This window comes from Phoxinus phoxinus, assembly GCF_949152265.1.
Source record: "Phoxinus phoxinus genome assembly, chromosome: 7".
NCBI lineage: Eukaryota > Metazoa > Chordata > Actinopteri > Cypriniformes > Leuciscidae > Phoxinus > Phoxinus phoxinus.
Window position 1 is genome coordinate 30,393,026 of NC_136882.1, and position 26,345 is coordinate 30,419,370.

At 40.9% G+C, this 26,345-nt stretch overlaps 1 protein-coding gene across 4 annotated transcripts in view; it reads right to left on the reverse strand.

The window, feature by feature from the left end:
* Nucleotides 1-26,345, reverse strand: part of sema5ba (sema domain, seven thrombospondin repeats (type 1 and type 1-like), transmembrane domain (TM) and short cytoplasmic domain, (semaphorin) 5Ba) — a 141,392-nt gene that overhangs the window by 96,056 nt on the left and 18,991 nt on the right. For all 4 annotated transcript variants that reach the window (XM_079618762.1, XM_079618761.1, XM_079618760.1 and 1 more), the window contains exon 2: nt 17,141-17,212. The gene's annotated coding sequence lies outside the window, so the exon portion shown is untranslated. The remainder of the gene's footprint in view (nt 1-17,140; nt 17,213-26,345) is intronic.

A 26,345-nucleotide genomic window follows, 5' to 3' on the forward strand; every position in this document is an offset into this window, starting at 1 on the left:
GTCTGTCATCATATACTCAACCTCAAGTTGTTTCAAACCGGTATGAATTTATTTCTTCTGCTGAACACAAAGGAAGATATTTTGAAAAATGTCAGTAACCAAACAGTTACCAGGTCCCATTGACTTCCATGGTATTTTTTTTTCCTACTATGGAAGTCAATGGGACCAGTTACTGTTAACTGTTTGGTTACTGACATTATTCAAAATATCTTCCTTTGTGTTCAGAAGAAGAAAGAAATTCATACAGGTTTGAAACAACTTGAGGGTGAGTATATGATGACAGAATTTTCATTTTAAAGTAAACTATCCCTTTAAGATAACTAACCCAAAAGTGCGACCCACTGCATCAACAAAGAATTCAACTGATGTGTACATATAATATTCTGTAATACAAAATATTTGCTATAAAAATCGCCATTGGGGCTAAAAAGGATCCTATATTGTGGCCCCATAACCTTATAAAGGTGATTTGCAAATTATAACCAAATTTGAGGCTAATTACTCTGGCTCTTCAAAAGCAATGCTGAATTCTAAATGAGGGGTCAGTGTTCTGACACTATGAGAAAGATGGATAAGAAACTTTGTGAGCAGGCTTCTCTATATGGATCAGTAGATATTGCTGCTGTGCCTCCTTTTCTGACCCTCCTCTCTGCTCCCTTCATTTCTAAGAAACCGCTGTCTGAGAGTGCAGGGCTCTTTGAGAACCTCCACCTTCTAAGAATGCTCTGGCTCCTTTCTTTTCTTCCTTCAGAAGGCCCACAAGTCTTTTATTGGTCTTTCGCTCCCTGGCTTTCTTCTTGTCCCCTCCTGGTCCCTGCTGAGGAACAGTGAATTGATCTGCAGCTCTAAGGCAAGTATACATTCACAAGCACAGACTTCACACACACACACACACCCTTCCTGCAGTTTGCCAGTGATTGTATTCACACGCACACGGAGCAATCTTCAAAATGAAACCTGTAACAGGATTACCCTGAGACACCGCATTGTGTGACAGACACTGGACAAACGAAAAAATATTGCATTTCCTGATATTTCTCATTTTCAAGCAATGCTGCCAATCTTCTGGGTAAAATAGCAACTCAAACAGTCAAAAGAGGCCCAAAATGAGAGCAATACTCAGAAGACACAAGAGATGATTTCATTTCATTTTGACAATGAAAATTATGCCAGCAGTCTTCAAAGACTATTAACATGATCTGTGATACATTTCTTTCTTTAAATAAACAGTTCACCCATCAAAATCTTCACCCATGTCGTACAAAACCCCGTATGCTACAATCTTTGTTCTATGCAAAACAAAGGAACATTTCTGAATAATTCCAAAAAGCCAAAAATCACTATTTAAGCACCATAAAATTGGCCCATACTTCTTGTATACTATATCCCAAGTCTTCTAAAGCTATACTTTGCATCTAAAAGTCTGACATTTAGGTCATTATTTACTGATAATGTTTTTCCATTCCACATATCCGAACCGGCGTGTCACACATGAGAACCAATAACGTTTTGGCATCAATGAGTATTTTTGAATCAATTTTCAGAGAATAATGACTTAAATTACTTGGTCTGTTCCTCACAAAAAGCTATTGTGTGACTTCAGAAGACAGAATATAGAGTACAATAGACTACATTTATGGCATTTTCTTTTTGGAAATTGACAGACATGACCACTATGAACGCTCATTGTACGGCAAAGAGCTGCATAATGAATATGAATATGCAAATGAGCCATGCCTCCACTCATACAGGCCTGCTACAAGTCGATGTATCAAAATGGTAATGAGTTTTATGTATCGCTCTCTAGAACGCATAAACGGTAAATGATATGATTATCCTTTGGCTTGACTACATTATCAAACGGCGAATAATGTGTTGCTAATGTTATACAAACCATGTCAGACAGCTGCCATCTAAAAATCAGTATCCGAAACGCTTTGAACAGCTTAGAACATCAGTGGAGAAAGACTTCTAGTTCATCATAACATCATCATATACTTTATATGTATAATTCACCCCCTATATTGCTAAATGTACCTGATTTTTCATATCAACAAAAAAATATACCGGGATAACCTGGCTTCTCTTGAGACTCCCCTGCTTCTCAGCAAAGTTAATGATATGCTAAAGCCTGCTCACACATTGACATTAATGATTGGTTACAACTACAAGGTAGTTTGTGATGTAAGAAACACCAGCAATTTCAAACCGCGCTTTTGATAGTAATATTAATTAACTACATGCACTTACTATAGAATTACAGTTAGTTACTTGTAATTATGCATAATTTACTGTTATTACTATAATAACATGTACTGTAACTACATCACCTTAAAATAAAGTGTTAAACAAAAGTTATTTTGGAACCCAGGATGGTTCTTTTAATAATAATAATGATGTTTATTTTATATAGCGCCTCTCTGCAAATTCAAGGTCGCTTAACAATATTAGAAGCAAATAAACATGATGACAGCAAACAAAAAAACAAATGAATGTCAAATGAATGTAAAAAAACTAAGTGTGACTGTAAAAAATTGTAAAAAACCATTTAAATAAGAGTGTAAACATTTTTACTTCATCTTTTCAGTGTAACTTTGGTAACACTTTATTTTACAGTGTAGTAGGTACATGTAGTTACTTAATATTTCTCAGTACTTAAATATATAATTACACTGTAACAATGACACCTTAAAATAAAGTGTACGTAACTTTTGTTCTAGTTTCCCCTGCACTTATATGACATAGTTATTCATAGACAGTGTGAAGTTCACCTCTAACCACTGACATCTGGAAAGCTCAAGTCGAGTTGAAATCTCAGTGAAGTGGGGCTAAAATGCTTTAGGTGAACAACAGCTCTCCCAGGTAAAATGTTACGAGGCAGTAAAATCAAAACAGTCAGACGGCTACATTGTCAGAGGATTTATGGAGTCTGCACAGGTCTCTTCTGCTCAGCCAAATGAAAGAATGCAAAAGAAAGAGACAGGCGGCATGAAAACATATGGGTGGAATAATTAATAGTGAAGGTTTTTTTTTTATAGCAAGCAAGTAATTTGTGGAGAACCACCCAGCTATGTGGTTAATTCATCCGTGAAGAACATTAGGAATCTTTATCTGTGTTTAGCAGCTGTCATTTACAAACTCTACATATACGTCTGACAACCCAACCAACAACTGTAGTCCATCAAAGGCATAATTGTCATTATGCTATGGTCCTTGGGGGATTTCATGTAATTTTGCTGGGAAAATGACAAATTAGTGAAGTTGTCAGTTTGTTAGGAGCATCTAAATTATCTGTCATTTCACTCAGCGACGCCAAAAGAAATATGAACAGCTCTTTGAGAATCAATAATTCTTTGGAGGCCGCATATCATGCAAGGCTTGTCATTTCTGGCATATTTTACAGCTGAGAACAATGGGAAATTAATGTTACAAGGAATAAGATCAGTTTTAATGGTGGCTGCACCAGAAACTTGGATGGAAAGTAAATTACAATAATTTACTATAGTTCAGTTTAATTAGGAGGAAAAAAAGGCATCCGTTGAATTCTTTTTTAATTGGTATAGGGTTTCACAACATGATTTCTTGTTACCAAAGTCCTGAAGCATGACTGGGCTTTGTACCAGGAAATGAAAAGCAGCTGATAATCGTAGCAGACTCAAAATAGAACAACAGAGCTGATATTGGATAAGCTTGTTAGAATTACCATTAAATCTTTTCCTTCATTAACAATCACAGACTGATGCCTGTTTTTTGTGGTGACTATTTTTTACATTTTTACATCTGATTTCAGATAAAAAAAATTATTTTATACATTCTGATTGCACGTATTATATTGAGTCACTAAGTCAGATCATATTTTCTGAGCTTGTCATATTAAGTCCACATTTTTAATTTGACCTGAATGATTCATTGGTGCATGTATATTCCAACAAATAGAAAAATGCCAGATTATCAGATAATCCAAATGTAGTAACTTGTTTTTCCTCTGAAAGAACTTTCCTTTTAATTTAGTAATTAGACAACAGTTATGTAGGCATTGCTTTAGCAAACTCGCCTTTGGTCTGGCTGAATTCTGGTCCGTAATATATATATATGTATACACGCACATACAGGCATATATACGGTATATATACACACACAAATACTGATACATAAGGTTTAGATGAATCATTAGGGTCCTGACCTACAGTAATCTTCAATAGGTGTATTTATATAAATATCAGTGTTGTCAAATTAATAAATCTCGATTAATTGCATCTAACATATATATGCGTGTATCATATCTGTCTGTCTCTGTGTGTGTGTGTGTGTGTGTGTGTGTGTGTGTGTGTGTGTGTGTGTGTGTGTGTGTGTGTGTGTGTGTGTGTGTGTGTGTGTGTGTGTGTGTGTGTGTGTGTGTTTATACACACATATACATACATTATATAAACTTTTATGTTAGATGTGATTAATCACGATTAATCGATTTGACAGCACTAAAAAATATCAACTGATTTTGACTTTTTTCTTCAACTGTTTTTTTTTTTTTAGGAGTTTTTTTTTTTTTTTTTGGCTGCATCTAGTTTTCCATTATAAAATGACTTCTGAGAATCTTTAAAAGCATTTAAGAATCAGTTGAAACTCTACTTCTAACTCAACGCACCTCTAACTCGGATAGAAACTTCACTTTGTCAAACAGCATTCTGCCTAACTGGAGAGCTGATTTAACAAACGTGACTCAAATCACAGTTTCTAAATCCAGGTAGTTCACACCATACAATATATGACTAACCTTCATGACCTGAGACTTAGGGAGTTGAACACGCTGTAAAGATTATCCTAATTAAGGTATATTCCTCTCTGTAGACATTCATAAAAATGCTAGAGAGCCATTGTGACATTTAAATCAAGACCTGGAAGCTGAGAACTATATGACCTTGTGTAACCGTCCATATTAAAATAAACTAAGGTTAAGACATCTTTTCTGCCAGTTGCCTTCACTGAAGCTATAAAGCGGTTATATTGCACAAGCCTATTGCACCTTTTTAACTGGTTAAAAATCAACCCAATCTTTTACCCTCCAACCCAGAAAGAAATTAGAACTGTTAAAATGAAAATGAGTTGGAAATGATGTGGTTACAAGATGTGGCGGATGGCGTTTAATTTGTACCATTTTACAGAATAATTAGTGGTGTTTTCTTTGTTTATTCTAAACCTCTAAGTATTAAACTAACACACTGAACTGGTTTGTGGTACAGGAATGATACCCCAATTAGCGCAGAGAGGTGTGCAATTACTTTTCTAAGTGATCAGACTCATTATATTTGCCTGGTGGGCAATAAAGCAGGTAGAAAAAATCCTAAAACTTAATTTATTTGGAAGGATCTGAGCCATATCTACAAGCAGAATGTCATAGAGATTTGCGGAAGGTTAATTTGCCTCGGACCAGTAAGCATAAGCAACCACCTACACTCTTAGAAGAAAAGGTTCTATATAGAACCTTAAAAGGTTATATAGGCGCTTCGTATTTGGAACCCCTAAAAGGTTCTATATACAGAACCCTTTTTAAGGGTTTTTAAGAACCAAAAGGGTTCTTTCTTGTCATTATAGAACCTTTTTAGCATAAAAGGTTCTTTGGAGTTGAGTAAAGAACCCTATGGTTCTATATAGAACCCCAATGAACCCTTTTTTTCTAAGAGTGTAGAACCTTTTAGGGGTTCCAAATACATAGCGCCTATAGAACCTTTTAAGGTTCTATATAGAACCTTTTCTTCTAAGAGTGTAGCAACAACCCAAACGTATAATGGTGGAGAGTTGCACAACTAAGCATTTTCATAAAATGTAAAAATGTATATCACAGTTTGATTTTATATATGAATTAATACAATGGGGCTAAAGGCACACCTTAACAAAAATTAGCTTTTCACTACTCCCATAGCAGTGATGTGCGGGTCAATGTATAAACAACCCGCACCCGACCAACGTTTTCAACTAACCCGCCCGCAACTCGTACCGCAAAAAAAAAAGAAAGAAAATATTGTACCCGACCCGCTTCCTGACCCGCGTTTTTTAAAGTAGCTAGTAAATGCTCATCGTAGCGTCATGAGCCATAGAGGAACTAGGGGTGCGCATTTTTCAGAATGCTGTATGATATAGCCTAGTGTTTTGTAATAAAGGCTTGATTTATTTATTTATTTCGTTTCATTTTCTTAACAATTAAGATGCTGCATGTGTTTATCCAGTCTAATCGACGTGTGCGTCTCTCCCCCGACTTTCCCAACAAAAATCCCGCCCCCTCTCAGAAAATAGGCTACACAAATAGGCTACTTTTACCTCACACACCAGGCCCACCAGCAAGGGGCAAAAAGACAAAGTATTGATACAAATTAGATAATTAGCTATACATTTTTTTTAATAATGTCCAAGTTAATACTTGTTCAAAACTATAACTTTAGTTTATACTAAAGTTTATACTATTTTCTATTTATTTTGATCAATACAATAATACATTTTTGTTCAATAAATATACTGTCATTAAAATATGTTAACAAAAATATATTTTAAGAAATTCAGAAACAAAATTAAAAGTAAAGATTCTGAAAGCATTGATTGAGATCCCATAATAATAATAATTGTATATAGAGTACAGTAGTAACAATAAATTATATTTTATGTAAATTATACGTTTTTAAATAATATGGTTTAATTATAAATATGGTGATTATCTCTGAGGACACCCAACTTAATTTATGATATTTACCCTCTGAATCTAACCATGTCATGTCAACAAATGCAAAAGTCGGCCGGGTGTTTATCATCATGCTAATTATTGTGTCTTTCGCCCTTACAGCAGGGGTGCTTTTGAAATTCATTAAGAATGCCTTCATCGCCAAATATATTAAATAATTTTAGCGATTCACACTTGCTACTAAAATCTGCAACTTTTTAAAAAAACATCAAATATTATCAAATAGCACAGGATAGTGCTGCTACCCTCAATCGGGTCAGGGATCCGCCAAATGTCCACGTGCATCTTGAAAAGCGGATGTTTTGGAAAGTGCTGGGAAAGGGGAAATAAAATCAAAGGCACCTTTTAGCCCCGTTGTACCCTACAACTCATTTAATAATACACAGGTGGTAAGCATTCAATTGTAAAGTATATAACTATATTTGGTTATATAGTAAAATGGAGGAGTATATCATTGCAACACAAATGAAAACTCTACCATTTCCAAAAAATGTCTGCACTGCATTCAATGTCTCAGAGCATAAAAGATCTTTGTGTATATGCCACACTTCAAGAACAAAAGAAATGCCCTCAGATCCCATCATCTCAATGAATCTTTTAAGACTCCCTTCCCTTTCCTGCTCAAGCTCACTTCACAGAGATAGACATATCCTACCTGTTTGCCGTATCTGAGGGCGAATACTTCAAAAAACTACTAATAAAAATAGATTCTGAGAAGACAGGCTGCTAATGGGGCTTCATGACAGCCCGTAGGATTATTCATTATCATTCCAATTTCTGAAACTAATGCCTCGATGAGCCCCTTTCATTCCAAGAATGAACTCTACAGGTGAACAAGGTAAAAATATTCCATTTCCCCCTCGCCGCTGTGAAAATGGGGCTGTGACTGAATGCATGAAGACGCAGTGTTAATCAGAGCCATTGTGCTTCAGGTGTAGTAGAGAGAGACACAAATCATGAAGTGGACTATAATTGAGGAGCATAATTCAGTTATTTAAATTCCAATCTTTGCCTCTTATCTGACATTAAAAGGGATCTTTAGTGGCATTTTCATTAGGATCCTAAAATAACAGGATACAGCTCATTGTCTCCTGCTGCTTCCTTCTTTTTTCATCTTCATCAAAGAGAGTGAACGCAAGCCGCTGGACGACTTCCAAAAGAAGGATCACAGTGTACGGGAGAGGCCAGGTCTATAATTGGGTAAAGGACCGACTGGTTGCTCTAATCCCTCTCCTGAATCATTAAAGAAAAAAACACAATTGTGCAAGTAATTGATGGCTAGTTTCGGTCTGTTTTTCCCACATTTTCTAAGAACTGTGCATGGGCCGTCCTGAGAACGAGTAGCGCTGGACACAATGTTGATAACCCTGCTGAAAAGACCAAAATTGTTGACACATATAAGTTTTGGATTCTTGTGTTCAGACTTCTTTACAAGCTAAACTTGCTTGGTCAACTAGCTTAAAGACTGGTTCTTTACAAGGCAGTGGATCTCAACTCCGGTCCTGGGGACCCACTGCTTTGGACATTTTATTGGTCTTCATTATTTAACACACCTGATTCAGATCACCAGCTCATTTGAAAACAGCTCCATGAACTAAACTGAGGCTGAATCTGAAATCGTCCCCTATACCCTCAAATAGGGCATTATTTGAGGGGACTGCCATTCGTAGTGGTGTCTGAAACCATAGTGGACGTTATTAAATGCACTCACTCTATCCCACATCGCACAGCAATAACGGGTGTACAGCTGATGTACACTCAACGGCTGTCCGAATTCGCTCACTCATTTTCATTCACTCCTTCAAGTGAATGTAGGGAATAGTAATTGAGGGTTTAGGGAGCTATTTTGGATTCAGGCTGAGTGCCAGATAAGGGAGACATACAAAATTTGTAGGACCAGAGTTGGGAACCACTGCCTTATGGTGTGGTCACATTAGCGAAATTTTGCAGGCAAGAAAGGCCATTGTTCATTGTCTTTTATCAATAGTGCAGCAATGTATGAAGCACAGCTCAAACACTTTCACACCAAGAAGCTTTCTGTTGGTCAACACATGAATTCACACAAACAACTTGAACTGGTGGCGAAACCAGCGTGGGGAAATATTTTGCCATCACGCAAAATTCCTGATTACATCGATTCCTATTAAAATGACTGGATTTCGCCCATGCATGAAAATTCACCAAAAAAAAAGGTAGATAGTGACGGCACCTTAACAGTACACAATAATGGGCATCATACGGACACATTTGGTATATTTAACAATGGTGTGTCAAGTTTAACGTTTTTGAACTCTTTAAAATGCAAGCCACTGCTCCAGTCTGAAAGTCACCATGAAACAGTGTTGAACTGTTGATTAAAATAAGAATAGTGATATTTTTATAAAACAATAACAACAGATTGTATTGTTATTGAGTGAATTATACCTTTAGGTACAGTTTAAAATGTCCTGTACTTTCAAAAAAAAATATTTTAAAACAACACTTAATATCCTGATCATGACCCTAGAGCCATACATACCATTCAAAAGTATCTTAAAAATTACAGATCTACTGTACAATGTTCACAATATACTGCAGAATTATTTGTTTGGTTTAGTCTATGACTGCATACCAAGCCTATTCATAACACACTGAAAAATTACTGGAATAAATCCAAGAGGAACATATTTTCAAGTGAACTGTCTTGACAATTTTTTTTCTATTAATTTTCTCCTTACACTTGACAAGTCATTTTGGGGAGGGGGCGCGTTATGTCACCCACTATGCCCACTCCAGGCAACGGCCTTGTTTGTAAAAGTAAATATATGTGGCAAGCACAAGAGTGAATCAGAATTAATACAATTAGAAAAGTAGAATTGGAATTGGAAATATGATCATTTTGCATGAGCCTAAAATATTTTCCCTCACAGTGCAGATCTCTCCTGAGTTTAACTTCTGAATCATGACCTAGAAAGCAAGCCACCCCGCCTCCCCAACCCTCCAACACAGCAGCAAATCATCCCAGGAAGCTTCCACTGGAGGCCAATCTCAATCCTTTCCCTCAGAACCACACATCCACATACATCTTAGAAAACATTGCACAATGTTTGAGTGATTTGTCCACTGAACATTGTAAAAACATGTGCAAAAACATGCTCATAAATATCACTGTCTCCAAAGTTACATTTAAGAATGCAACCATTCTTGCTTTTCTCTGGATTAATATGCTTATCAGACACAATCATGCTGTCATGATTAGTGTTCCCTGTCTTGTCTATTAGTTTTCCCAGGTGTCTCTTATTTTTCCCACGCCCCCTTGTTATCCTGTTTAGCTCGTTTGTCTCTGATTATTTAAGACCTGTGTTTCTGTCCTGTCCTTGTGAGTTCTTGTTTAATGTTTAACGTTGATGTTGGTTGTTCTCGTTCCCGAGTCCCGTTATCCTGTTTTCTAGTGTGTTAATAAAACGTGTGCTGCATCTGGATCCTGCCTCTTCTCTGCTTCAGCCGCACCGGCGTTACAGAAGAACTCACCACAACGTGATCCAGCAGCCATGCCTTCCTGAAATCCAGACGTGCAGATTCTCCGTCTCCATCAGGAGAATCGCTCCATAGAGGAGTACGTCGCGGAGTTCATGAGACTTGCGCCTCTCGCGCAAATGAGCACCCAGTGCTTGAAGATATTCTTCCACGGGGGATTATCAGACCCACTTCGGTCACAGATGCCCGGACCTGATCCTTCCGTGACTCTGATCCAGTATGTCGAGTGGGCTCTTTCTATGAGCGGTTCGTCGTCCGCAGTGGGCTTAGCGGAGGAGGTACGGGTGCTTCACGTGGGCTACATTCAACCGGTGCTTCTCACGTGCTCGGCCAAGCCTACGCCGCGGGAGGTTCCCACCGAGTCCGCGCTGCACGTCAGCCCAGCCGAACCCGCGCTGCACGTCAACCCAGCCGAGACCGCGCTCGACGGACCAGAGCTTTACGTCAGTCTCGACGAACCCAGTGAGCCGACTGAGTCAAGTGCATCCTGTGAGTCTACTGAGTCAAGTGCATCCTGTGAGTCTACTGAGTCAAGTGCATCCTGTGAGTCTACTGAGTCAAGTGCATCCTGTGAGTCTACTGAGTCAAGTGCATCCTGTGAGTCTACTGAGTCAAGTGCATCCTGTGAGTCTACTGAGTCAAGTGCATCCTGTGAGTCTACTGAGTCAAGTGCATCCTGTGAGTCTACTGAGTCAAGTGCATCCTGTGAGTCTACTGAGTCAAGTGCATCCTGTGAGTCTACTGAGTCAAGTGCATCCTGTGAGTCTACTGAGTCAAGTGCATCCTGTGAGTCTACTGAGTCAAGTGCATCCTGTGAGTCTACTGAGTCAAGTGCATCCTGTGAGTCTACTGAGTCAAGTGCATCCTGTGAGTCTACGGAGTCAAGTGCATCCTGTGAGTCTACTGAGTCAAGTGCATCCTGTGAGTCTACTGAGTCTACTGCATCCTGTGTTTCTACTGAGTCTACTGCATCCTGTAATGAATCAAGCCCAGTGAAGCGCCGTCGCAGAAGGAGGAGGAGGACTCGTTGGGCTCGCCAGGCTCCGGAGGGCGTTCCCAGGCGCCTCGCCCTGCCGGCCCCGCCTCTGCGCATCGCCCTGCCGGCCCCGCCTCTGCGCCTCGCCCTGCCGGCCCCGCCTCTGCGCCTCGCCCTGCCGGCCCCGCCTCTGCGCCTCGCCCTGCCGGCCCCGCCTCTGCGCCTCGCCCTGCCGGCCCCGCCTCTGCGCCTCGCCCTGCCGGCCCCGCCTCTGCGCCTCGCCCTGCCGGCCCCGCCTCTGCGCCTCGCCCTGCCGGCCCCGCCTCTGCGTCTTGCCTTACCTGCGCATCTCGGGCTTCGGGAGCCTTTTCCGGTGGCGGTTCCCAGCCTGGAGGTCTTGGATTTCCCCAAGTATTTTTTGGGGGGGGGCAGGAGGTGCCCTGTGAGGGCCATGAAGGATGCTTCGCCCTGGAGGGCCATGAAGGATGCTTCGCCCTGGCCGCCGTCACGTCATGCTCCGCCCTGGCCGCCGTCACGTCATGCTCCGCCCTGGCCGCCGTCACGTCTTGCTCCGCCCTGGCCGCCGTCACGTCATGCTCCGCCCTGGCCGCCGTCACGTCATGCTCCGCCCTGGCCGCCGTCACGTCATGCTCCGCCCTGGCCGCCGTCACGTCATGCTCCGCCCTGGTCTCCCACGCTCCATGGCCCAGGCCCGCCTTGCCTGTGTCCTGGTCCCGTTCCCCTGCACGGGCCTGGCCCTCCGTCCCTCCCCCAGGATCGCTTTCGCTCTGCCCCCCGCCTGGTTCGTGTTTGGAGCGTCTGGAAGCCGCTCCTTTGTGGGGGGGCTATGTCATGATTAGTGTTCCCTGTCTTGTCTATTAGTTTTCCCAGGTGTCTCTTATTTTTCCCACGCCCCCTTGTTATCCTGTTTAGCTCGTTTGTCTCTGATTATTTAAGACCTGTGTTTCTGTCCTGTCCTTGTGAGTTCTTGTTTAATGTTTAACGTTGATGTTGGTTGTTCTCGTTCCCGAGTCCCGTTATCCTGTTTTCTAGTGTGTTAATAAAACGTGTGCTGCATCTGGATCCTGCCTCTTCTCTGCTTCAGCCGCACCGGCGTTACACATGCGCTCTACTGAATAAGAGCAGAATAATTTTATCTCTCTTATAACGGTCAACCTCAAACAATGAAAGCAGTCAGCTTAATTAAGACAGATGCATAGTCTCACAGAGCCAGACTTTTGAGTATCTGCATAAAATTGAGTCCAGTTTCCAGCTAATTCTGGACAAGAGACATGAAAGTGACCAACCACAGTTTTTTTTTTTTTTTTACACGCTGTTTAGGATCTCAAATAGGTTGTGTGAAAATTAATTAAAACTAATTTAAACAAATGTACAGCAGGGTTTGTCCCATTTGTAATTTGGGTTGGTAAAAAAAAAAAAAAGAAAGTAAAACAGTAATATTGTGAAATATTATTAACAATTTAAAATAGTTTACCTATTTAATGTGAATTTTATTTACAATTTTTTTTATATATATTATTTCTTCATGTGACGGAAAAGCTGAATTTCCAGTCGTCAATATCACATGATCCTTATCATTCTAATAAAAATGCGGTTCTTTTGAACTTTCTATTCATCAAAAACTCCTGAAAACATGTGTACACAACTGTAAGAAATGTCACCAAATCCGCATATTTCTAAAGGATAAATTACTTCTAAAGGATCATGTGACACTGAAGACTGGAGTAATGATTCTGAAAATTAAGCTTTGATCACAGGAATAAATGACAATTTAATATATATTAAAATAGAAAATAGTTATTTTAAATGTTAATAATATTTCCCGATATTACTGTTTTACTAAGTGCTTTTCCACTAAGTGCCTCACACTACACTCTAAAAAACAATCTGATGCCACAACCATGGGAAAAAAAACAGTCAACACATGTGATTAGTCCTCAGTAATGCATCAACCTAGTACCTGGTGTCAGATTTCTACCAGCAATATGCATCTGACAGTCAGCAAATGGACTTTGGGCAGTTCGTGGGCACGCCGTCTGAGGTCAAGACTGGAGACAGAGTAAACCAGTTAAAAGTCATAAGGGAGAGAGAAAGTGGGGAAAGGGCAAAGAAAGGTGAGCACAATGAGAAAAGAACAAAAATTGGGGAGTAGATTTATGTTTCCACGGCTGCTCGAGTCCCAAGGAGCATTAGCTGAACTCATGAGCTGTAGACAGCTAATCTTTTGTTATGGGGAAATAAACACACAATGTTAGCCACCGTTTTACAGCCGCTGATCCAAGGCGGATGATAAAAGATCCAGTGGGCCCAGACCACGCGGCTTAATGACCCTGAGAGCAACACACAATTTATTGGCTCTTGGTCCCCATCATCACTCCCTGCCTCTAATTTATGACGAGAGAGGGAACTGGACTCAATATAAGAGAAAACTGCATTCATAGCACAAGTTCTGGCTCTCTTTCTCAAGTTTTCCATCTTGTAAGTAATATATGATAACATGCCGGTCTTCGTTGTTTATTCTGCTTGATTTATGAGAGCTGTGTATTGATTTGATGTAGCTGGGAACAGTTGCATCACGTCTTACAAAGAAAGAAAGTTGAGCACTGAATTAGGATGCATGTCATTATGAATGACAGCCATTAAAACAATGAGTTAACTATTAAAATGAATGGGTTAATGAATTGCCATAGTCCTAAAATCTTCAGCAAAACCATGTGTGGTAAGAATCCACTGGGAGGCACCTAATTCTTCCCATTGTAATTGGGTCCAGCTACAATATTAGCGCCCTAAATTCCAAAATCCACAAAGCCGGAACCCAAAACAAGCAACTCCACCTCTTCCCTTCCGCTGAGACCAAAAACATTGCAAGCATGGCTAGTTCTGTTAAGATATTGCAGCTCTGCACAGATGTTCCGCTTCTCTGCCTGGACAGTTGTCAAATCGAACTTAATTGGTTTGCATTTGAGGAAATGGTTGTTCTTCAAGCAGTACTTTAGGGAATTTTGTCATGGCTGCCTTGTGGCCGAGCTCTCTACCGTACGGCCCCTTCTGCCCGGTGTGAATGGCTCCTCTGTGTGACCAGCCAAGGATCTGCCAGGGGGACCCTCTCTTTGTAAGGTGAATGGGCACAGCTAGACCATCTTAAGGCACACTAATGTACCATGGCTGGACCACAAAGAGCGTGTAGTAATTTGCCAAGCATAATGGCACGTCTTTAATTCGGCCGAGGGGGAAAACAGACCCTTAAAAGCGAGCTTACAGATGAGGAGTCCCATTCTAGTTCCTACTCTATTCATATCGTAAAAGGGCTTGTTTTCTTCCGGCTCATTGTCATCCTGAACCAAATGTCGGCAAACAACAGTGGGTCGAAATTAAAACAACGTGGCAGCTCCTGGACTCACTAAACGGGCCCAGAAGACCATAAACATAAACAAAAAAAGTGAGTCTTCTCAGGAAGACACAATGATTGAGACCAGCTGCTAAAATTATGTCATTTAGCAGGATTAAGTCACTGATGGAATAAACTTTAGGAGGAAGATGCAATGTAGAGTAAAAAATATACCTAACACGGAAGGGGGGAAGTGCAGTAAGTGCTTGGGGACACAGAGGGTTGGAACCCTGGCTGACCCATCAGAGAACCTGGTGAGTGGGAAAGTTGCCTTAGTGCTCAACATCCAGGTGTCTGGCAATTCGTTATCTTCAATCCCCAGACAACCCTAAAGTCAACTCCAAAAGGTGCTGGATGCATCTTTAAACACTTACACAAGCCACATTTCACCCAAAGTTTAAAAAGAAATGTTGCTTAAAGAAAATAAAAACTATATCAGGACCATTGAGACTCTCATAACCATAATGCAATCTTTTTCATATTACTGTAGTGCAAAAAAAAAATTATTTAAATGTTAATCTATATATACATCATGGTATAGTAGTGTCTATTATAATGCCTTTGTGTAGATTTAAATAGAAAAACATGCTAAATAATGGTTATGAGAAACTTGGAGGACCTGCTTAATTCTTAGAAAAATCTCTTCATGAAAATCTTATTCTCATAACTGTATTGTAAAAAATAAATAAATTACATTTTTAAATATATTATGCACCATTGTAGTATTTATTATAATACCAATAACTTATGTAGATTTAAAGGTAGGCTAGGCTATTTTTTTATGAACACTTTTTGTTATAATGATTGAAAAACTCTTCACATCCTAATAGCAATTAATAATAGAAGTGGTCTAAATATTAAAAACATGTACATATACAGTATCTTCGGTGGAAGTCTCAGGACCAAAAAATATTTGTTCAATCATTGCATTCGGTTAGGATTTCCTACCTCTGCGTACCCTGCTTGCGCAGACAGCCCCTCGTCATCAGTGCGTTCTGTAAGGCTATGTAGAGTTGTAGACAGACAGTCACTGAGCGCCACAAACGGTTCCTCCTGAACTTAAACAATGAGCTTATGCTGAGTTCACGCCATGTCATAACCATAAAATATTTTTTTTAAAACGTAAGACCTTTAATACGTTTTTGTCTCCATACACGGAATATACATTACTTTGATTGCTAGTTGTTCAGAGAACAATCAGTCGTATCCATGTAAACGGATGCTACATCGTTAGGCTACGTGAACAATCGCTATATTGATGGTCGATTTGGACACCAAAAGCAATCATTTGAAGGCCATACAGAAACTATTTATATATATATATCTTGACAATAAACTCTTGAATGTCAGTGTATTCTTACTGTTATGGGTGAAATGTGATGAACATTTTTTTTTACTTTTTGTTGTGAGCTTCATCCAGCTATACAATTACTTGGGAAAGTCAAGTAGTCAAGGGACTACATCTACCCTAGCTAATGACAAAAATCAATTCCAGTGAGGCTTCTTCATATAATTTGGTACTTTTACACAGACATACAAAATGTATTTTCAGATGAAGTCTGAAACATGAAAAAGACCCTGGTGATTTGTCAAACACATCAACATACAAGCTTTAATTAGCTTACAAACAGCCAATTAAATATGTCAGCCTCTCTTACAGTTTCTTTTGAGGAAAGGAAAAAGAGCCTCAGGCTGTGCTGCTCCATAAATGGCTGCAATGAAAGTTTCAGCCCTTTCTCTTTGCCAGAACGCTCCTTTTCAAAACACTCAATTTCTGACATAGAATAAAGGGATTTGACTTGAAAGGCTCCCTGACTTTGTCCACGGTCACAGAGACAGAGAAGCAGAGAGCGAGGAGCGTCGGGGAGACAAAAACAAAAGGCAAAAAGAATCAGAAGGAGAATACGTGGAAAACCTCACGCAGATTCTCCAGGAAGACTAGAGATCTAGAAGACTAGAGATGACTTATGAGTTCCTGTTAAAGAAAGCTGTACTCAAGTATGAAGCAGATGATTGAAAGGGCAACTTTAAAAATAGTTTTTCTCAAAATTAACTTATAAAACATAGCAAATGCATACTAAATACTAAACTTTCTGAATGTTGATGAATAGCCGATAAATCTAAATCTAAATTGCAAAAGTCTCACCATTAAAAGCCATGTCCAAAGCACACAATTATAATGTTCTCTTTATCATTTTATGTAGCATATATGACAGACTTGCGCTGTACATTGCACTGCACTTAACCATATTTTCCTTTTTGAAGTTATTTCAATCAATTCAAAACCATCATATCAAACAGTGTGCATCTGAAGTGTCTCAGCTGAAGGAAAGAATCCATTGTTTTATCAACCTTAATATATCGGCCAAATTTTGCAATAACATTAAAAATGAACATATATCGCCCGATACCGATATGGTGGCTGATATATATCGGGCATCCCTAGTTTCTCATGTTTCATTTAGATAATGGTATCTGGCAAAGTGTATAAAACAAGCAGAAACCTACTTACAGAGCCATCACGAGCATGTCATCTTCGAAGCTTCAGGGCTATTGCGGAAATGGGTAGCAATCCTTCTGTAGCCTTTGGAGAGAGAATCAGAGGAAGCACATAAGGGTTATATTTAGTGAAGCAAGAGATAGAAGGTATGCATCATCCTACACTCTTAAAAGTAAATGTTCTTTATTGACATTGATGGTTCCATGAAGAACCTTTAACATCCATTGAAACTTTCCATTACACTAAAGAATCTTTGTAGTGGAAAAAGGTGCTTCAGATTATTCAAATGTTCTTCACACTAAAAAAAAAATATTTTAGAAACTGTTTACTAAAAGGTTCTTTGGGTAACAAAAAATGGTTATATGGCATCGCTGTGAAACCCCACTTTTGGAACAGTTATGCTTAAGAGTGTGTACACTCATAAAGAAACCACTAACTCTTTCAGTGGAATAGAAACCAAGGCCGTGGAATGCTGTTAAAAAGGAGATCAGAGGACAGCTACTACATTGGGTTTTGTATGCTGCACCCCTATGACCTGCATTATTTACTGGAAGTACCCCCTGAGATTAAGTACACATTAGTAAGAACCACTAATGATTATTTCCACAGAGTTTTTTCAAACATTCTTACCACCCTTTACCCTATCCTGGATGTCCACTGTTGAACAAAAAGTCAGGGTTGCCAACCATCCCACATATACAACAATTCAAAATTTTGGGGTCTCTAAGATCTTAAAGGGATACATCAGCATTTAGCATTAAGCTTTGTATCAGTAGAAAACCTGTAGTATTTTCGAATTGCCATGCTTCCCTCCCTCATGGCCCCTCTGAGACGAGAGATTTATGTATTTTTTGTCTGGAAAAAATCCTCCGATGACGCAAAATGACGATTTTTGCGTCATCGGAGGATTTTTTGGCCAGAGGCTAGAGACAACAGCCAGTAGTAGTAGTTCCGTATGTTTTCAACCCGCCCATAGAGGGTGGGATCTCACTCACAGAATGTACAAATAGTGTCAGCCATCTTTTTTTGGAAGCTAAGCTAACAGGCTCTTGTGCTGTGGAGAAAGCCGAGTAGTAGGGGTGACCATACATCCTTTTTCCCGGACACGTCCGGCCGCCGAGATCGTCCAAAATGTCAAGGGATTCGGCTTTTGCTTTCTACAGTTGCCATTTATTGTTTACATGCACACCTTTTGTTTCAATCTAACGGAATTCATTCCGATTGGTGAATCTGAATGTAGTGTTTACATGAACGCGGTTCAGCGAAAAGAGGAGAAAAGGTCTCACGAAGGCTGCATCGTTTTTATCAGTCATTATTCCAGTCTTCAGTGTCATATGATCATTCAGAAACCATTCTAATATGCTGATTTGGTGCCCAAGAAACAGTTGTGCTGCTTAATTTTTTTGTGGAATAGATGATGAAAATAACTGTATTTTTTATAGCATTAAAACATTATATAGAACTGAATAAAGTATGAATTTCTTTCAAAAAAGATATAGTACAGACCCCAGACTTTTGAATCCAAAAGTCTGCAATATTTTGCAATACGGATCATCTTGTATTAAAAGATGAAATTCTACCATTTGTCCCGTATAAATATGAATGAAAATACAGAGCGCGAGACCTGATAACATAAAGTGCATGTCATTCAAACCAAGTTTGAAACATAAATTATGTTGAAAGTAAGAATGCTAAATATGAGATCAAGCAAAGTGCTTTGAAAATGTCAATACAACTGATTAAACTTATATGATTACTGTTACATACTGTAAAATATAGTTTAAAAAAAACACATCTCTTAGGTGGTTTCATGATGATATTAATTCATTGTGCAAAAGTTCAAGATAAATTAAATCTTTTTCTTGAGCTCTACTTCATTCTTATCAAACTCTGCAATTAAAAGTGCACTATGGCATCCCACAGCTTTGACAACATCAGTCTCTGTACTGATAAGAGCAAAGCCCAGTTGTTCAGGACTTAATTAAGATTAGGAAGAGCAAAGAGAGAGGCCGCTCCACTTCATAAGCCTCCACAGAACAGGCACTGGGGCTTTGTGCTCTCTTCGTCTAGCAAAGGTTAGTCCAGCATTGTATAGTGCAAAGCAGAGAGTCGGAGTAAGACACCGGGCCAGAGTAATTAGGGAGTAAATAATGAAGCCCTTCAACGAACCCTTGGTCCTATGATCTGATTGACCGGCGTGCCAAGGCATGTTCAATAAATCAATTAACAACTACCGAGAATTACTGCTTTAAAAGGTCACTGAAATCGAGACGTTTCAGCCACAGGCCGAACAACCTCAACATCCCCAGATTCCACAGGTGGCTTATTTATCTTCCTATGTCCTTTTTATGACACTCAATTACACTTCTTTTTTCTGTGCAGGCTTTAAAATTGAAATACCTTTTTCGATTAAATTTTTTAATGTCTTTATTGAAAAACATGCAGGCTTGCAGCAGGCAGGAGTGGATTATGGATCAGGTGGCCAATGAGTCCAGTGCCCCAGAGCCTCAGACTACCAGTGTCACGGGTATGGTGCGGATGAAGACAAAGGCAAAGGCACAAAGCTCCAATTCAAACTTTTACTATAATAAAGCTTACACAAAACGGAAACACTCACGATACACTGTAACATAATCAAACAAACATTGACCGACAACTGAAAGGAGAAAGACAGGAACTTAAATACAGAGGATGACGAGGGTACAACAGGTGATGACAATGACGATGATTAACTGATTAACAAGACAGGTGATGAAAATGAACTAATGAAAATGACGACAGAGATGAAGAAAAACACTGAATGAGAAAAACAACCTAAAAGTCCATGGACACAACAGAAAACACATTAACAATGTGACAGAACCCCCCCCTCCCCCCAGGCGCGTCCTCGCGCCGTAAAACATCCAAAGGGGTGGGAGGGTGGGCGCCCTGGAGGCTGATGAACAGGTGGCCGATCTGGAGCAGGAAGCCTCCAGGGCGGAGCAGGACGTGCAGGTGGCCAGGGCGGAGCAGGATGAGGGCGTGGCCATGGCGGAGCAAACGGACCCTCAGGCGTCCATGGCGGTGAGGACCCTTCGGGCGGCCATGGCGGTGAGGACCCTTCGGGCGGCCATGGCGGTGAGGACCCTTCGGGCGGCCATGGCGGTGAGGACCCTTCGGGCGGCCATGGCGGTGAGGACCCTTCGGGCGGCCATGGCGGTGAGGACCCTTCGGGCGGCCATGGCGGTGAGGACCCTTCGGGCGGCCATGGCGGTGAAGACCCTTCGGGCGGCCATGGCGGTGAGGACCCTTCGGGCGGCCATGGCGGTGAGGACCCTTCGGGCGGCCATGGAGGTGAAGACCCTTCGGGCGGCCATGGCGGTGAGGACCCTTCGGGCGGCCATGGCGGTGAGGACCCTTCGGGCGGCCACGGCGACCGTGTCGGAAGGGCCTCCACGATCCCCTCAGAGGACTTATTGCCCCCCCCCAAAATTTTCTTGGGGAGGTCAGCACTGGACTGGACCATCGGCGAAGAGGGCTCTGAGCTGACCGGGGCCAGCGGCGAAGGCGGTCCTGGGCTGGACGGGACCAGCGGCGAAGGCTCTGGGCTGGACGGGACCAGCGGCGAAGGCTCTGGGCTGGACGGGACCAGCGGCGAAGGCTCTGGGCTGGACGGGACCAGCGGCGAAGGCTCTGGGCTGGACGGGACCAGCGGCGAAGGCTCTGGGCTGGACGGGACCAGCGGTGCAGGAAGCTCTGGGCTGGACGGGACCAGCGGTGCAGGAAGCTCTGGGCTGGACGGGACCAGCGGTGCAGGAAGCTCTGGGCTGGACGGGACCAGCGGTGCAGGAAGCTCTGGGCTGGACGGGACCAGCGGTGCAGGAAGCTCTGGGCTGGACGGGACCAGCGGTACAGGAAGCTCTGGACTGGACGGGACCAGCGGTGCAGGAAGCTCTGGGCTGGACGGGACCAGCGGTGCAGGAAGCTCTGGGCTGGACGGGACCAGCGGTGCAGGAAGCTCTGGGCTGGACGGGACCAGCGGTGCAGGAAGCTCTGGGCTGGACGGGACCAGCGGTGCAGGAAGCTCGGGGCTGGACGGGACCAGCGGTGCAGGAAGCTCGGTGCTGGGCAGCGATAAGGGCTCTGAGCTGGGCAGCGATGAGGGCTCTGTGCTGGGCAGCGATGAGGGCTCTGTGCTGGGCAGCGATGAGGGCTCTGTGCTGGGCAGCGATGAGGGCTCTGTGCTGGGCAGCGATGAGGGCTCTGTGCTGGGCAGCGATGAGGGCTCTGTGCTGGGCAGCGATGAGGGCTCTGTGCTGGGCAGCGATGAGGGCTCTGTGCTGGGCAGCGATGAGGGCTCTGTGCTGGGCAGCGATGAGGGCTCTGTGCTGGGCAGCGATGAGGGCTCTGTGCTGGGCAGCGATGAGGGCTCTGTGCTGGGCAGCGATGAGGGCTCTGTGCTGGGCAGCGATGAGGGCTCTGGCGCAGGAAGCTCTGGGCTGGACGGGACCAGCGGTGCAGGCGGCTTGGAGCTGGACGTCAACCGTCCAGGGTCGAAGAGGGACCAAAGCGGAGAATGGTGTCGGGGTCCATCTCGACCACCGCCTCTACTGCGGCCTCCACGGGTCCCGCGAAATCTGGCCAGACGGGTTCCCTCAAACGATCCTCCATGGGCAAAGGCTGGGAGATCTTGGCTCTCCTTGGCCAGGACGAAAATTTTTACCCACTCGTCCATTTTAGGGGGGTCGGTCAATCTGTCACGGGTATGGTGCGGATGAAGACAAAGGCAAAGGCACAAAGCTCCAATTCAAACTTTTACTATAATAAAGCTTACACAAAACGGAAACACTCACGATACACTGTAACATAATCAAACAAACATTGACCGACAACTGAAAGGAGAAAGACAGGAACTTAAATACAGAGGATGACGAGGGTACAACAGGTGATGACAATGACGATGATTAACTGATTAACAAGACAGGTGATGAAAATGAACTAATGAAAATGACGACAGAGATGAAGAAAAACACTGAATGAGAAAAACAACCTAAAAGTCCATGGACACAACAGAAAACACATTAACAATGTGACAACCAGGGGCCTTCAATGCCTCAGGACATGCTGTCCGAGATTGGAAAAAGAAGCTGAACCAGGGTGAAAATAGTGCAAGTTGACCACTGGACCCCCAGGGTTATAAATAAAGTACAATCTGGCCAAATCTGGTCAATATTTTTCTGTGGAACACAACAGAAGAAGATCTTTTGTCAAAATCCATGTGTTTTTTTTTTATTTTATAAAAATCGACGGGGTTTCATGTTCTTTTGGACCCTGTCGACTCTCGCACGAACAAGAACAGCAGAAATATTCTTTAAAGGGATAGTTCACCCAAAAAAGAAAATTCATTAGACCCGTAAGACTTTTGTTCATCTTCAGAACACAAATAATGATCTTTTCGATTAAATCTGAGAGCTTTCTGTCCCTCTATAAACAGCTACGCAACTGACACTTTGATGCTTCAAAAAGTTCATAAAGAGATTGTGAAACAAATCCATATGAATTGAGCGGTTAAGTCCAAAATTTTCTGAAGAGAGATGATCGTTTTATATAATGAACAGATTACATTTAGGCTTTTATTCATATATAAACATTCATCAACACACACATCAGTTGTAGTAAACAGAAGCTCAAGCATGTTCGCTTGATGTGCGAGAAACAGTGAGGTTCATTCGTGAGTGTTACGCAGGACGTTTGAGCTATCCCTTTAAAATAAAGTGGGATGGTGCCAAGGATAACTTTGTGGACCATGATTTGACTGGCCGTTAGTATAGACTAACTTGCACTGCACACAATGTGAAAACTAAATGAGAATGTTAGCCTGGTATAAAATACATTGAATTACGTGCATTTCCAAAAAGATTTTCAATGAAATGCCACTAAAGAGCTATTCTATCAAACTGCTATAAATCCCTCGAGACAAATGAGTAATCGTGGCTAATGATATGCGATAAGCTTTGTTTAAGGGTCTCTTTGGGTAATATCAACTTTAAGGTTACAATTCATAGCTTTACCATTTAATGCTTTTTCGCAGCTGGAATAAGCCCAGGAAAATGATCCATTAAAGGATGACTAAATGAGGCTTATGCTAATCACCATGTTGAATGCGACGAACTGCACACTGTGGTAGGAATACGATGTGCCGGCTCAATCTTAAACACGTTGTTGCTCGGGTGGGGGATGGCAGTGCACTGTGGGCGTACTCTCCAAACAACCAGGTGTTCACTGTGGGATAAACATTTGCTAACAGGCTCCAACAAGATCCCCAGGGCCCAAGATTAAGGGAGTCTAGCGAGCAACAGATTCAGAATGCTGCTGCAGGAGGGAAGGAGGGGGTGAGGCGAGCTATGGTTTGATCTCAGAGTTTTAATTTGCCTGTGACTGTGGCAAAATGATTGTGTCGCTTCAGCAGTAGTTTTTCCAAGAAGATGATAAAAGTTGCTCCTTGCATGTCTTGCAACCTACTGCTGGCCTTCCAGCTCTGAAGGAGTATAAAAAATAAAAAAATACTGAAGTGGTTGCTGTTACACACCGGATTCAACAACAGTTTGCCTGGAAAAAAAAACCCAAAATGGCAGCGATTACCTAAGCCGATAGCTCACAAATATTTCTAAAGCTACACAGTGACAAGGAAAAGGAATGAAGTTTGATTAAATGCGATTCATTTCTAGTTTTAACATTATTTGTTCTTCAGCTGTTCCACTTTGTAAGAAAGAAAAAAAAAAACATTCGGTTTTTGACCACTGAAAATGTCTACAACTTAACAATTTAATAAGGAATTTAACCTTATAGGGCCTTAAAAATATGGATACCAAAAGAAAGTGGTCCCACTTTAAATTGGGTGTCCTTTACTACTATATACAAACACTTAAATTAATAATTTGATACAATGCACTTATTGTTTACATACATGTTTTTACATTGTACTTATATTTTTAAAAAAATACCTGCATGTAATTAAATCTGTAATTACTTTGTTATAACATCTATAATTACTCTGTTGACCGTTCCCTTACACCTTAACCCATTCCACCAAACCTGTCCCTAACCTAACCCAGATCCCACCCCAGTAAGAGCAAAAGTGTTTTGCAATAAAACATGAACCCAATAAGTACATTGCACTTATTTTTTGATGTACATAGTAGTTAGACACCTAATATAAAGTGTAACCAGGAAGGTTTGTTAAAAAAACTAAATATAAAAGGATATTAAGAGATCTTTAATACTTCTTGAGTTACACATATTAACTAAAAAAATATTAATATCATCAAAAATGAGCCGGCAAAGTTTTCGAAATTTGGCTGATTTGACACGGAATTACCCTATAATGTAAAGGAAATATTAGCAGTATATAAGGAAACAATATATATATATATATATATATATATATATATATATATATATATATATATATATATATATATATATACAGTATAGAGCAAATTTATGCAAGTTCAATGAAAAATGCTTTTTGCAGCCACTGGTACATGCAGGGGCAAACTTGACCATGCAAACCAACCACACTCTGGCAGAAATCGGAACAGTAGGCCATATGCAAGACTATTCTAGTATGCAAATTCAGACTTTGACCATTTGGTTTGAGCATCCTGGCAAGTCGTGCAGAATTTTTTATTAGCTATGATCACATTAAGGGCTGAAAGTGTTAAATCTGATTTGGGCCATTTCATTTGATGTGTTCAGATCAGTCTCATATATAGGATTCACAATGTGACCCAAGTGCAAACCACTAGAGAATTACTCTATCTCTGCAAGCGGCCTAAAGTCAATGTCACCCTCATTAAGAGCCCAAAAGGTTTCCGTTTTAATCATTAAAAAGAAAAAAAATCCTGCAGTGAGCAACAGCGGGCAGCATCAGTAGAAAGACGGCGAGGTAGAAACTAGGGTGGTGTAAATGTCAATACTGCAGGAATATATGTTCTTGCACATCAATTTAAGTAAAACTAGCAAATGCATCACAATCCTGCAATGTTAGCAGGGTCGATATGCTATGGTTTTTCATTTGCGCATGTAGCACACATGATGTTATACGAGTCATTTACAAACATGAATATGAACAAAAGACTGAATCTGAAGGGGGGGGAAACAGAACTGATCATTTAGACTATAATGTGAACATAGACATTGTCTGTATCAATTGCATGTAGTCAGCAGGAGGCTGGGTATGCTAGACCCACACAAAAGGTAGCCAATGAAAGGCTGAGAGACGCGGCGGTCTAAGGCGAGGGGACCTCCTGGGTCGGCGGCCCAGTGTGACTGCGGTCGGAGGAACTGCAGCTGCAGTAATTATACCTCCCACAGTGGATCTAATAACGCCCACCCCTGAATCAATGCAACAAGCCTGGAGTGGCACCACAATATGGCTACAGTATTTGTCAACAATTTGTGCTTGACGTCTCAATTCATATCTGTAACATGCTATCTGTCAATAACATACTAATTACCGGTATTTACTCTAATATATTAATTTGACAACATCTGATTATGTCAGATTTATTTAATTGTGCACCAGTCTGAGAAAGAGAAAGAAATCTCTAAAGTTTGCCCCTTCCTCAACTGCTAGCTTATTAAGTAGCTCCTCAAAATTACAGTTAGAAAGTTTGAGAAGTTTGAGGTCGGTACGAAGTCTCTTTAGTCTTATCAATGCTGCATTTATTTAATCAAAAATAAAGTAAAATAGTAATATTGTTACAATTTTAAATAACTGATATTCCATTTATATTTTAATATACATTTACATTTTCAGCATCATTACTCCTTCAGAAATCATTCTAATGTGCTGATTTGGTGCTCAAGAGACATTTCTTATTATTATCAATGTTCAAAACAGTTGTGCTGGAATAATATTTTTTTCATGATTCGTTGATTAATAGACCGTTCAAAGGAATCGATTTGTTCAAAATAGAAATATTTTAAAAACATTATAAATGTCACTTTTGATAATGCATCTTATAAAATTATTCATTTCTTTCAACAACGACAAAAAGAAAAAATCGTACTGTCCCCAATTTTGGAACGGTATTGTATTTAGTGGTTTTCTATAATGAATGCTTTTAAGGAACAACTAATTACTGGATTTCACCATTTGGTGGAAGATAAACAGAAATCAATTAACTGAAATATTTTCAAAGATATTGAGGCACTTAAGTAAATTAGATATCAA